The sequence below is a fragment of the Lissotriton vulgaris genome, chromosome 8, assembly GCF_964263255.1.
Source record: "Lissotriton vulgaris chromosome 8, aLisVul1.2, whole genome shotgun sequence".
Classification (NCBI taxonomy): domain Eukaryota; kingdom Metazoa; phylum Chordata; class Amphibia; order Caudata; family Salamandridae; genus Lissotriton; species Lissotriton vulgaris.
The window spans coordinates 1,106,648,170-1,106,661,081 of record NC_141696.1 but is presented as its reverse complement, the minus strand read 5'-3'; positions in this window follow the sequence as shown (position 1 = coordinate 1,106,661,081).

The window sequence follows — 12,912 nt, the reverse complement described above, 5'->3', positions numbered from 1 at the left end:
CTTCGCGATTCCTCAGGGCTAGATGGCCGTGTCAACGTCAGAAGGTCGCTCAGCTGGTGATACTTCCGACCCAGCCGGGCCCTTGACCTGTTACACTAGTGTAACTGACTTCAAGATGGAGCTTAATGTTGCGTTTGTGGCAAAGTCCTTTGTTTGTTTTGATTACTGTTTACAAACATAGATAATGGTGCCGCTCGATGTTCTCAGATGTGAATACTGACGAAGGGAGCTTGCTCCCGAAATGCGTTTGTTCTAAATAAACCCCTTTGCTGATACACTGCTGTGCTCGTGAGTGCTGTCTTCCTGAACGCGGCTGGGTATTGTTAGGAATTCGGAGCTGCTATATTGACGCGGACACCATCGCGGTTAAGCACTCGCTTTGAAGAGTGACTCGTTCCTTTGGTGTAACTATATATATATATATATATATATATATATATATATATATATATATATATATATATATATATATATATATATACATATATTACCTACTGGCGGTCGCCAGTAGTTAGTTATAGTTAGGATTACTTTCAATGCAAAATCTCAACATTCTATTGGGAATAACTTTGACGCAGGTTCAGGAATCTGCCTGAAAATGTCCTCAAATTTGCCTTCCCTGAAAGTTGGGGGGGATTCGTCAAGCGGGGGCCGAGATAAAAGGGGGGTCCCAAAACGTGTTTTCCCCATGTTAATTTTCATAGGACGGTCGACCTCACTTTTAGCCCAAACAGCTGAATGGATTTCCCCCAAACTTGGCAAAATTGTAGGGACTGGTAGCCCAATGTGCCTTTGCTATGTCTCAAGATATGTGCTCCAGTGGTTTTTGAGTAATGTGCGCGCTACGCGACTTGCGCGCGGAAAGCTGATTGGCTCTCGGGTGTCTGTAAACATTCGAAACAGTCCGGAGCGCCCGCCATCTTGTGTCTCGATAAGATCGAGACACAAGAGGTGGCAAAAATAAAGGGGGAAATGACCATAAGGGGGCAGAGTAGACCCCCCCCTGACCCCCTAGGTTTGATGTGGGGGCTATAAAAGGGCTCCGCAGAAGAAAAAATAAAAAAAACATTATTTCGATTTTCGCGGGGGGAGCGCCCTGTACGCGCACCGGGGAGCGTACCGGGGAGCGTACCATGGGGAAAAAAGAATGACAGTTTTAAAAAAAAGTAGCTGTTTTAAAAAAAATCTTTTTTTTATTTTTTTTTATTTAAGTACCTACATGTAGGTACCAATGTAGAGACTTAAATTTAATGTACACCGTTTCCTCTGTAGATATCTTGCATGTTGTTATAGAAGTTATTGTGGTATATGGAATCCATAACATAGTCGGTCAGGAAAGCAGAAACAGATCCTTTAAGCACTCCCTGAGAAGTCCTAGAGGATCATGGGTAGTCTATCCTGCTCCTTTATGATGAAAAAGAGATGTAAAATACACATTGGAGATAATATAGTGGGAGAAAGGTAGTAACTATGAGTAAACTTACTATGTAACACAAAAAAGTTGCAAAGTATACTATAAGTCTCATTTTATAATATAAACATTTTGGTACTACTTCATGAATTACATATAAAAATGAATAATGTCTCAAACAATTTTTAAATATTATTAAATATAAATGTATTCTTCTGATTCTTTTTTAAAATTTGATAAAACTTCTAACATAATATTGTCCGGAATTTCCTCATAATTATTAGTACATGATTCTATTTGTTCCAAACATTCTATTAACTGTTGGTCCAAAGATTAATCTATGAAATCAAGTTCATCTTTTTGTTCTTCTGGATTTTCCACCTTTATTTCGAAAGAAATAACAGTTGATTGTTTTTCTCCTTCCATTTTCTTTCTGAAAATTGCATAAAAATTAACTATATTAGTAGAGTTAGGGTACTGTTGGGTTTAAGTTCAGACAGGTACTTCTGAGATTTTAACAGTGAAGTAATTTTTAAAGTGTATGGTCTCAGGCAGGAAGTAGAACTATTAAAAAGTGCATGTGATGAAGCCTAAGTAAATTCATAATTATACCAGAGAAGCCTAACTCAATCCATAATTATAACAGAGAAGTCTAGCTCAATCTCTAACTCTTACAGAGGGACAGTATATAACTATCCGAAAACGTTTTCCCAAATTAACTTAAAGTGCACAACATAGTTCCCCTTCCAAATTAACAACTTACCTTCTTCAAAGTAGTTGAAGTTTTCTGTCAAAATTCTTTCAAAATGTACCTCAGGTAGTATTAGTCAAAATGGCTGTGTTTCCCTCTCATTTTTCATATATATTCATGTACTTAGCCAATCAAATGTCAGCACATAAAAGTACAAAATGTAAGTAACATTTTAATTGGTTGTATATTCCAACAGTTTCATATGTGTTTTTGTCATGTAATTTACCTCAGGATATTTAGACCGGGCTACAGCCTAAACGGCTCAATGGAATACCATCAAATTTGGGAAAATGGTAGGGACTGCTATGTAGTAGGGCCTATTCTATATTTGGTGAAAGTGTGTCCTGTGGTTTTTATGTAAATTGAGTTCCCACATTTTTTTAGGGAGCACTTACCAGTGCGCGCTCCGGTACGAGCACCGGGAGCGCTACGGGAGTCCGCCATCTTGTGTTTCGGTACAATTGAGACACAAGATGGAGGACAAACAACGTTGGGAATGGGTAGAAGGGGGCACGGTAGACAGCCCCTGACCCCCTAGGTTTTCTGAGGCGAGTTTAGGAGGCCCATATAGGCCCAATTATTTTTATATTTTAAATTTCGCGGGGGGGAGCGCCCGGTACGCGCACCGGGGAGCGCCCCGGGGAGCGTACCGGGGAGCCTACTTTGGTGAAAAATAGTGAAAAAAGTTAGAGTAAAATAATCATTTTGAGTGATCAGAGGTAGGGTAGCCCTGAAAAGAGCTTTTGGGTTCTGTGTCTTATTTAGGAACCTACAAGTAGGTTCCAATGCACAGTCTTAAATTCAGGAGGAATATTCTATTCCCCTCATCTGCGACGTGCACACCATCTCCTCTGTAGATATCTTGCATGTTGTAACGCAAGTTATTGTTGTACATTGAACCCATTCCATAGTCTCTCATGTAAGCAGAAACAGATTTATTCACATGTTTCCGTGCTTTCTCATATTGTGGACAAAATTGGTTGGACAAGTTCCATTTCTGTCTATGACATATATTGGAATATACCAAGACAGTTTGTGGAAAAATTGACCAAAGGTGTCCTTTAAAAGCATTTCCAGACCTACCCCAGTCAAAGTGCCAAGTCATTTCCACCACAGTGCACTATTAAGAGATCAGGGTTTGGCAGATGCAAAAAGGTTTTCACCAATGGTATCAATTGGTGACATCTCAATCCTCTCTGGCCAATCCACTTGATTTCCACATTTGATAAATCAAGGCTGTGAAAATTTCTGCTAGCTGCATACCTTTGAGCCTAGTGGATGTAGCTATGTCCAATAATCCATAAAGAATGCATGGTGAGAGATGGTTCTGGTGCAGTCAGATGAAGTGTGGGAATGAAATGGCAGTTGGAACAGTAGGAGTTTACAAAAAAATAATAGTGGAGTTTCCCTGCTCTTGAATCACAAGCAATGATTGGTGGATTTAGAAGTTGAAAACTAAAAGTTAGGGTGCATGGTTGTGTTTTGTGAAAGAAGCAATTTGAATGGTTAAGAAAAAGTCAATTAAAGCAATAATGCACCGGATAAGCTGGTGTATTGAGAGGTCAAACATCCTTGCTGACTTCATTTTCAACATTGTAGAATAAACTTTTGAACCTGAGAGTTCAGTAAGGAGGGAGTTGCTATGGTAACAGGTAGAAAGGTCTGAGGGGGGGTGTTGGTTTGAAAATAGTGAGGGAAGAGTTTTGATTGGTTGAAATGGTGGCATATGTGTGTAGAATTAGAAGTTTTCTGTGACAGTCATGGTTGCAGTGTCTTGAGTGCATACCTTTTGCTCTGCTAAAGAAAAATTGGCGTGTGTGTCTGACACTGTTCTCAATCTCCCAAAGCATTTGTAAAGGTAAGTAATGATTCATTTAATTTAGATAGAGACTTGTTTGCTCAATGGAGAAGATTTGGAAGTAGATAGTGAAGTTTCAGTAGTGAAATTGAATGCTTGTACATAGGACCTGTGCTGTGCTTGTAAAATGTTATTTTAAAAACGATTTTGGGGTAAATGAATGGCTTTTATATTTTTGAGAAGGAATTAATAGTGTCTTCCTCATTAAATAAATATATTTGAACCTTTCACAATGATCTCACCTGCGTTACTTCAGATTAGGAAGCAGACTGAGCTTCTTTCTTGTTAGTTTGTATCCTGTTTTTTGATAATGCTTGGTAAATAGATTTTGCTGCATAGAGGAATTGCATTATGGTAAATTGAGAAGTTTCACTAGTGACATGGAATGCTTGTACATAGGACCTGTGCTGTGTTTGTAAAATGTTATTTAAAAAAGATTTTGGGGTAAATGGATGGCGTTTATATTTTTGAGAAGGAATTAATAGTGTTTGCCTCAATAAATAAATATATTTGAACCTTTTTGAATGATGTCACCTGCGTTACTTCAAATTAGGAAGCAGATTGAGATTCTTTCTTGTTGGTTTGTGGCATGTTTTTTGGAAATGCTTGATATTAACATATGCAAGATGGAGGAATTGTCTTTTGTGAAATAGTGAAGTTTCAGTAGTGAAATTGAATGCTTGTACATTGGTGTGTATGTCTGACACTGTTCTCAATCTCCCAAAGCATTTGTAAAGGTAAGTAATGATTCATTTAATTTAGATAGAGACTTGTTTGCTCAATGGAGAAGATTTGGAAGCAGATAGTGAAGTTTCAGTAGTGAAATTGAATGCTTGTACATAGGGCCTGCGCTGTGTTTGTAAAATTTTATTTTAAGAACGATTTTGGGGTAAATGAATGGCTTTTATATTTTTGAGAAGGAATTAATAGTGTCTGCCTCATTAAATAAATATATTTGAACCTTTCACAATGATGTCACCTGCGTTACCTCAGATTAGGAAGCAGATTGAGCTTTTTTCTTGTTGGTTTGTATCATGTTTTTTGATAATGCTTGGTAAATAGATTTTTATGCATAGAGGAATTGCATTATGTTAAATTGAGAAGTTTCACTAGTGACATGGAATGCTTCTACATAGGACCTGTGCTGTGTTTGTAAAATGTTATTTAAAAAACGATTTTGGGGTAAATGGATGGCTTTTATATTTTTGAGAAGGAATTAATAGTGTTTGCCTCATTAAATAAATATATCTGAAACTTTTTGAATGATGTCACCTGCGTTACCTCAAATTAGAAAGCAGATTGAGATTCTTTCTTGTTGGTTTGTTGCATGTTTTTTGGAAATCCTTGATATTAACATATGCAAGATAGAGGAATTGTCTTTTGTGAAATAGTGAAGTTTCATTAGTGAAATTGAATGCTTGTACATAGGACCTGTGCTGTGTTTTTAAAATGTTATTTAAAAAACCGATTTTGGGGTAAATGAATGTTTTTTATATTTTTGAAAAGGAATTAATAGTGTTTGCCTCATTAAATAAATATATTTGAACCTTTTACAATGATGTCACTTGCATTACCTCAGATTAGGAAGCAGATTGAGATTCTTTCTTGTTGGTTTGTGGCATGTTTTTTGGAAATGCTTGATATTAACATATGCAAGATAGAGGAATTGTCTTTTGTGAAATAGTGAAGTTTCAGTAGTGAAATTGAATGCTTGTACATAGGACCTGTGCTGGGTTTCTAAAATGTTATTTAAAAAACGATTTTGGGGTAAATGAATGGTTTTTATATTTTTGAGAAGGAATTAATAGTGTTTGCCTCATTAAATAAATATACTGGAACCTTTTACAATGATGTCACTTGCATTACCTCAGATTAGGAAGCAGATTGAGGTTCTTGAAATGTGATGTGAAAAACTATTTTGGGGCAAATAATTGGTTTTTACATTTTTGAGAAGGAATAAATAGTGTAGATGAGGTGAGGCCTGTCCAGGGGTGCAGATGAGGTGAAGCCTGTTTAGGGTTGAAGATGAGGTGAGGCTAGTACAGGGGTGCAGAGGAGGTGAGGCCTGTGTTCAAGAGTGTAGTGGGAGAGAAGCTTGTCCAGGGGTGCAAAGGAGGTGAGGCCTGTGTCTAAGAATGCAGTGGGGGAGAGGCTTCATGAAGTCCAGTCCTCTGAATTCTTAGACACAGGCCTCACCACCTCTGCTCCCCTGGACAGGCCTCACCTCCTCTGCGCTTCTGGAGAGGCCTCACCTCATCTGCACAATCTGCTTTCTAATCTGAGGAAACACAGGTGACATGATTGTGAAATGTGCTAATATACTTATTTAATGAGGCAAACACTATTAATTCTTTCTCAAAAATATAAAAGCCATCCATTTACCCCAAAATCGTTTTTTAAATAACATTTTTCAAACACAGCACAGGTCCTATGTACAAGCATTCCATGTCACTAGAGAAACCTCTAAATTTTACATAATGCAATTCCTCTATGCTGCAAAACCTATTTACCAAGCATTATCCAAAAACATGACACAAACCAACAAGAAAGAATCTCAATCTGCATCCTAATCTGAGGTAATGCAGGTGACATCATTGTAAAAGGTTCAAATATATTTATTTAATGAGGTAAACACTAATAATTCCTTCTCAAAAATATAAAAGCCATTCAATTACCCCAAAATCGTTTTTTAAATTACATTTTAGAAACACTGCACAGGTCCTATGTACAAGCATTCCATTTCTCTACTGAAACTTCACTTTCACAAAAGACAATTCCTCTATGTAGCAAAATGTTTTAACCAAGCATTATCAAAAAACATGACTAATCTGAGGAAACACAGGTGACATGATTGTGAAATGTGCTAATATATTTTTTGAATCATGCAGATACTATCTAATCAACCTTTTTCTTTGTAATATTCTCTCCTTGAATTACTCCCTATTACACCTTTTGTCTGTTATACACCCTCTCTCTCCCTCTTTCTGACTTTTTTTCTCTCTTCCTGTTACACCCTCTGTCTGACCTACTTCTTGTAACATCTTGTCTCTGATTTACTTCCTCTTACACCCTCTCTCAAACTTACTCTCTGTCTCTCCCTTTACAGGCTCTCTCTGTTTTAGTCTCTTTTACAACCTTTTCTCTTCTAAAACCCTCTCTCTGTCTTACATCCTGTTACACCCTCTCTTTGTTTTACACCCTGTTACATCCTTTTTCTGACTTACTCCCTTTTTTTGACTTACTCCCTCTCCCTATTACATCCTTTTTCTGTCTTACAACATATTATACACTCTCTCTGTCTTAGTCTTTCTCTATGTTTTACTTCCTCTACCTGTTTCTTTGTCTGAGTCTCTCTGTGTCTTTGTGTTACTCCCTCTAGCTGTTTTTCTTTGTCTTACTCCTAGTTATATAGTTGCTGTGGTATAAACTTAGATATGTTGTAAATTAGTGTTATATCATTTGCTTCTTGTCATTGCTTTGTTGTTTGCTAATAGTGGTCTATAATGTGTTACTTTTTTCTTTACCACAGATTGAAATCAACATTTCAAAAGTAAGCAAATATGCCGTCAAGGCAAAGAAGAAGAAAAGATACCATACGGAAAAAACAAAATCAGCAACGGAATTAAAGCACTCCCCTACAACAAGTACTACAAAAAACACAAAAAAAGCTCCTGGTAAGACAACTAAGTCTTTTTTTCGGAACATATGTAGAGGAAAGAAATTTTTTAATGGGAATGTGAAGATCCAGAAGAAGAGAGCAAATTTGAAAAGGAAGGAGAGGCCCCCCAAAAATGTTACTACTGGAGCAGGAGAGAACAGTATGGATAGGAATAGAAGGCAAAATCAATTTAGGGACATTCGTAGACGAATGTTTCGCAATAGGATACTTTTAAATTTGCTAAAAAATGAAAAGAAAGGTAAACAGAGATCTGCTTTTTACAAGAAAAAGAAAAGTGTAGAGAAGATTGTTGATCAGGCTTTTGAAGTTAAGAATTTTTTTTATTTTAGTAATCAATAGAATTAGGATACTTAACAAGGCAATTGATGTTTTCAAATCGAACAGTAGATGGAAAAGAATATTTAATCGGACTAATTTTTGTGAAGTATTTTCAGGAGAATGGATGCATAGTTCAAGTTCTGAGCCATTTTTTAATGAGGAAAGTTACTTCCAGGAGAATGATTTGGTGCATGCAGTTGACACCAGTGGTCGAGCATATGAGGTGAAAGACGGTTGTCTGATGGAAAAAGAGAAACTTGTTTCTAGAGATGCAGAAGAGGTGTTAGCTGATGAAGTTTTAGGGAGACGTACTAAGGGTCCAGTGTACACATGGAAGTGCAGTAATACTTGTAGTGTGCGACAGGATTCAATCGATTTGCTTTGAAATTTCTTAGTAATAAAAGTAGTAAGAAAAGTGTAAAACAAAAAATGAAGATCTTGCAAGAGTTAGATCCTTGCAGAGTGAGAGAAAACACAGGTTTGCATGGGCATTCACTGGCTTGTCTTTCTAGAAAGTGTTATTCATCATTTTAGGATGTTAGCAGTGCATCATAATAAAGTGAGGAAATTAGTGAGAAGGTTGTGTTATGCATAAAGTCCAGCACTTAAGCGTAAACAGTTAAACAGTGCTCTTTTGCATGGATCTGAAGTAGATGTGAAGAGTATTTGTGAAGAAATTGAGTTTTGTTATTTTGGGGACAAAGAGGACAGTGTAGAAATGGATATAGTAATAGATGGTAATGTGGAAGACAATGTACATATTTCAAGTATAGAAAAGTTTGACGAGGAATTTACCAAGTTTAAGGTGAAATCAAGTGAAAGGCCTAATTTAACTTGTGTGTGTTGTCGACGGACTCATTATAAGATTCAGACTAGGTTAGTTGATTTATATGCAAAAAGTGAAATGGAAAACAATAGTGAATGGAAGGATTTTGTAAGTTATTTGTTGGTGGAGAATTCTTTTGATTTGAATTTTAATCAGCGTATTTGTAATTATCGTTTTAAAAAATTAAATGAAAATAGAATGCCTGCTAGAGCTGTTCATAATAATCTTCAATTGATAGATATTCCTTCTGAATTGATGGATTTAAATACTTATGAATCTATTTTGATTCAATGTGTCCATCCTTTTCAGGCTATTGTTCGCATGGAGCCTAAGATAGGGAAATTGCCTCCTACAGATTTACAAAGAGGATTAAAGGGAAGAGTTGTTTATTTGCCTCTAGATGTCAAGAAAAACATTGATACAATTGGTGTAGAAAGAGTAGAAGAGGATCCTCTGGTTATTCTAGTTAATGGGGTTCCAACAGAGTAAGAAAATCTGGCAAGATTTAGTGGATGTTAGGAAAGTCAAAAAGGCAACGTTGTATTTGGTCAAAAACAATGAGTACTACAAAGATGTATGTGTTGGAGCAGAGGAAATAGCTACAGAAGAAGACAGTGATTGTTCAGCCGGCCAAATTGAAAAAGTTGATGTGTTTAGAAGTGAAGAAATATATGAACATTATAGTGTTCATCCTTTGTATTCCAAAGAAGTAATGGGGAATGCAATTGACTTGTTTCAAATGAAAGCAGCAAAAGGAAGTCCTATTAGTGTATGGGAAGAAAGTTTGGAAGCTCGTTGTTTTCCACAGCTATTTCCAACAGGTCGAGGTGGACGATATGACGATCGACCAGTTCAAATTCCTGCAGCTGAATACCGGACTTTAAGATTATATGCTGAAATTCCAAGGTTTTGTCTATGCATTCCGTATTTGTTTCATCTACTGTATGAAAGTGATTTGTCTGGGCTTTCTTATGCAGTTAATCATATACTGAAAAGTGGAGCTCATCTGTAAAATGTTTCGGCGAGGGACTTTATGGAGAAAGTCAATCTGCAAGACAGTATTTTGGAATATCAGCTAATCAACCTCATGGCATGTCGGCGTGGAACAAACGAGTATTGGTTCCGTCGTCATGGGGAATTGAAATGTATGCTAAGAAACTTAGGAACTCCTACATGGTTCCTCACTCTTAGCTGTGCTGAGTATGCATCGGACGATTTACTTCAATTTCTACGAGAGGCAAATGGAAACATACAAAATATAGAATTGAAAACACCTGGAGAACTGTGTTCTTTGGATCCAGTGAATGATTGCAGATATTTTAATCATAGATTTGAAGCTATGATGTCTTTTATTACCAACAAAAAAAATCCTCCCCTTGGAGAGGTTTTAGATTTCTTTTGGAGGAAGGAGTATCAAGTGAGAGGTGCTCCTCACATACATATGTTGTTATGGATTAAAGATGCACCCAAATTTGGAACTTATTCAGATGACACAGTGATGAGTTTCATTGAAGAGTATTCAACATGTGCTGTTCCGAAAACTACTGAAGAAAACAGTTTAAGGCAACAAGTTTTACGTTTTCAATCCCATCGTTGTGGAAAGTACTGTTGTCGAAAATTTAGAACAAGGACAAGTTCTACACAAAATGTCGTTTCGCGTTTCCACGACCAGTGATTTCTAAAGGAAGAGTAAATAATTTGATGTTTTCTCTGCGACATACTGTGACAAGGAAATCACCAAAAAATACATGCAATTTAAAAAGAAATGAAGAGTCCAAGTATATTAACGACCCAGTGATTTTGTCCATGTGGAATGCTAACATGGATATTCAGTTCATTGCTAACAACTCTATTGCTGTGGCCTGATATGTGACGTCTTACATCACAAAAAAAGAAAAGACTGAACTGAAGGAAATGTCGGAGGACATTTCACATGAAAAGAGTATAAGTAAAAAATTATACAGTTTCAGTCTGAAGATGTTGTCACATCGAGAAATTGGAGCATGTGAATGTTCTGATCGTTTATCATCAGCAAGTCTCTATGCCAAATCAAGAACAATCATTTGGGTGAGTCTATGTCTTGCTGCAACACGAAACCGAGTTTCGAAATCTGTACAAGAAATTGAATATTTGGCGGAGAAAGAAACAAACAGTACATATATTTTGAAGACAAACATGTTGGATACATACTATACAAATAGAAGTACTCACCTTGAGAACACTTGTTTGTATGAAGCTCTGCAAAACTATAGTTATAAGAGAAACATCACAGAAGATATCAATATTGGAAAATATGCTGTCATTGGGTATGAAGGATGTCTAGTGAAGCAGAGAAAAGGCCATTTGATTAATCTTCAAAAATTGAGTTGCGAATCTCCAGACAAAAGAGAATTTTACTATTTAGCTCTTTTGCAACTCTTTAAGCCATGGCATACAGAAAAGGAACTACTTGGAGATTTTCTCTGTTATGAAGACTCTTTTAATGCAACCAAGGATACCATAGAATGTCCTGTTTTTCCAAATTATCTGCAAATGTTGAACGAAGAAATAGAGCAAGAAGTCACAATTGCTGAAGAGATTGCTAGAGACAGTTCTCAAGACAGTCAGAGTTCTACTTCATTGAGTCAGGATCCACTAGGAGGACCAATTATCCAAAACGAAGCTGCAACTGCCATGGATGAGGTGGAAAGAGCTATGGAACAAGCTCAAGAGGATGTAGTTAACTTAAAAGATTTGGTAAAGCAACTAAACGTTGAGCAGAAAAAGATATATGACGAAGTCACAGAACAGATTGACGATGATTCAGACATGAGAAAAAAGAGTGCTCATGTACATCATTTAAGCCTGTCCGACTGTACGTAAGTGGAGAAGCGGGAACAGGAAAAAGTTTTCTGATTAAAGCCATTGCAACTAATCTGCAGAAAAGGACTGAATCACCGCTGTCTTGTGTGTAACCGCTCCAACTGGACTGGCAGCAGATAACATTAAAGGGATTACTCTACATCGTTTACTGATGCTGCCAGTTGAGCATGATAATAAATTGCATGACAACAAGCTATCTGGAGATGCATGTTCTGAAGTTTCCAGAGTCCTGTAGAAAATGAAACTTCTTATCATTGATGAAGTAAGCATGGTCTCAAATCTAATGCTTGCTTTTGTGCATTTGAGAATGCAAGAAATTCTTAGAACAGAGTATGACGTGTTATTTGGAGGAAAACACATTATTTTTTTTGGAGATCTACTGCAGTTGACTCCAGTAAAAGGACAACCAGTGTTTAAAATGCTCACGCATGAAGATACCAGGAAGTCCCTTGGAAGCATTGAAAACGTTAATATATGGTTAAATTTCAAATATGCAGAACTGCTTCAAAATATGCGACAGGCAAAGGATGAAGATTATAAAAATATTCTACAAGATGTAAGAATCGGAAAAGTAAGTGAGCATGGGAAAGAAGCTGTACATGCTCGATTAATTTCAAATTTGTATCCAAATGAAAACATTCTTCCAGAGAATATTTTTAAGAAAATTACTGAGAAGAAATCTGGGATATGTTTGATGCCAACTCTGCAAGAATGTTCCATCTTCAACAACAAAATGTTAAAGTTAGAAAATGAAGAGATTGTGAAACTGGAAGCAATAGATAAAATAGAGCATATGGGTGCAACAATTATTTTGTCAGAAAATTTCAAAACAAAATTGGATTCATTAGAGAAGAGTATATCTAAAACTGCTGGTTTTGCAAAGTCTTTGAATGTCTGTTTAAATTGTCGTATCATTTTGAGAAGGAATTTAAATGTTGAAAGAGGTCTGGTAAATGGAGCAATGGGTCATGTTGTTGATTTTGTGAATTACAGAAATAGAGATGGAATTGAATTTTTTAAAATTAAATTTGATGGCATTGAGTAAGTACAACAAATCAGTTGTTGTTCTGCTAGAGTTTTGCTTGTAAAAGACTTGTATGTTCGCCGAAAACAGTTTCCTGTTTGTTTGGCATATGCGGTGACAATTCATAAATCTCAAGGTTTAAGTGTAGATAGTGCTTTGGTGAATATTGGAAGTTCTGTGTTT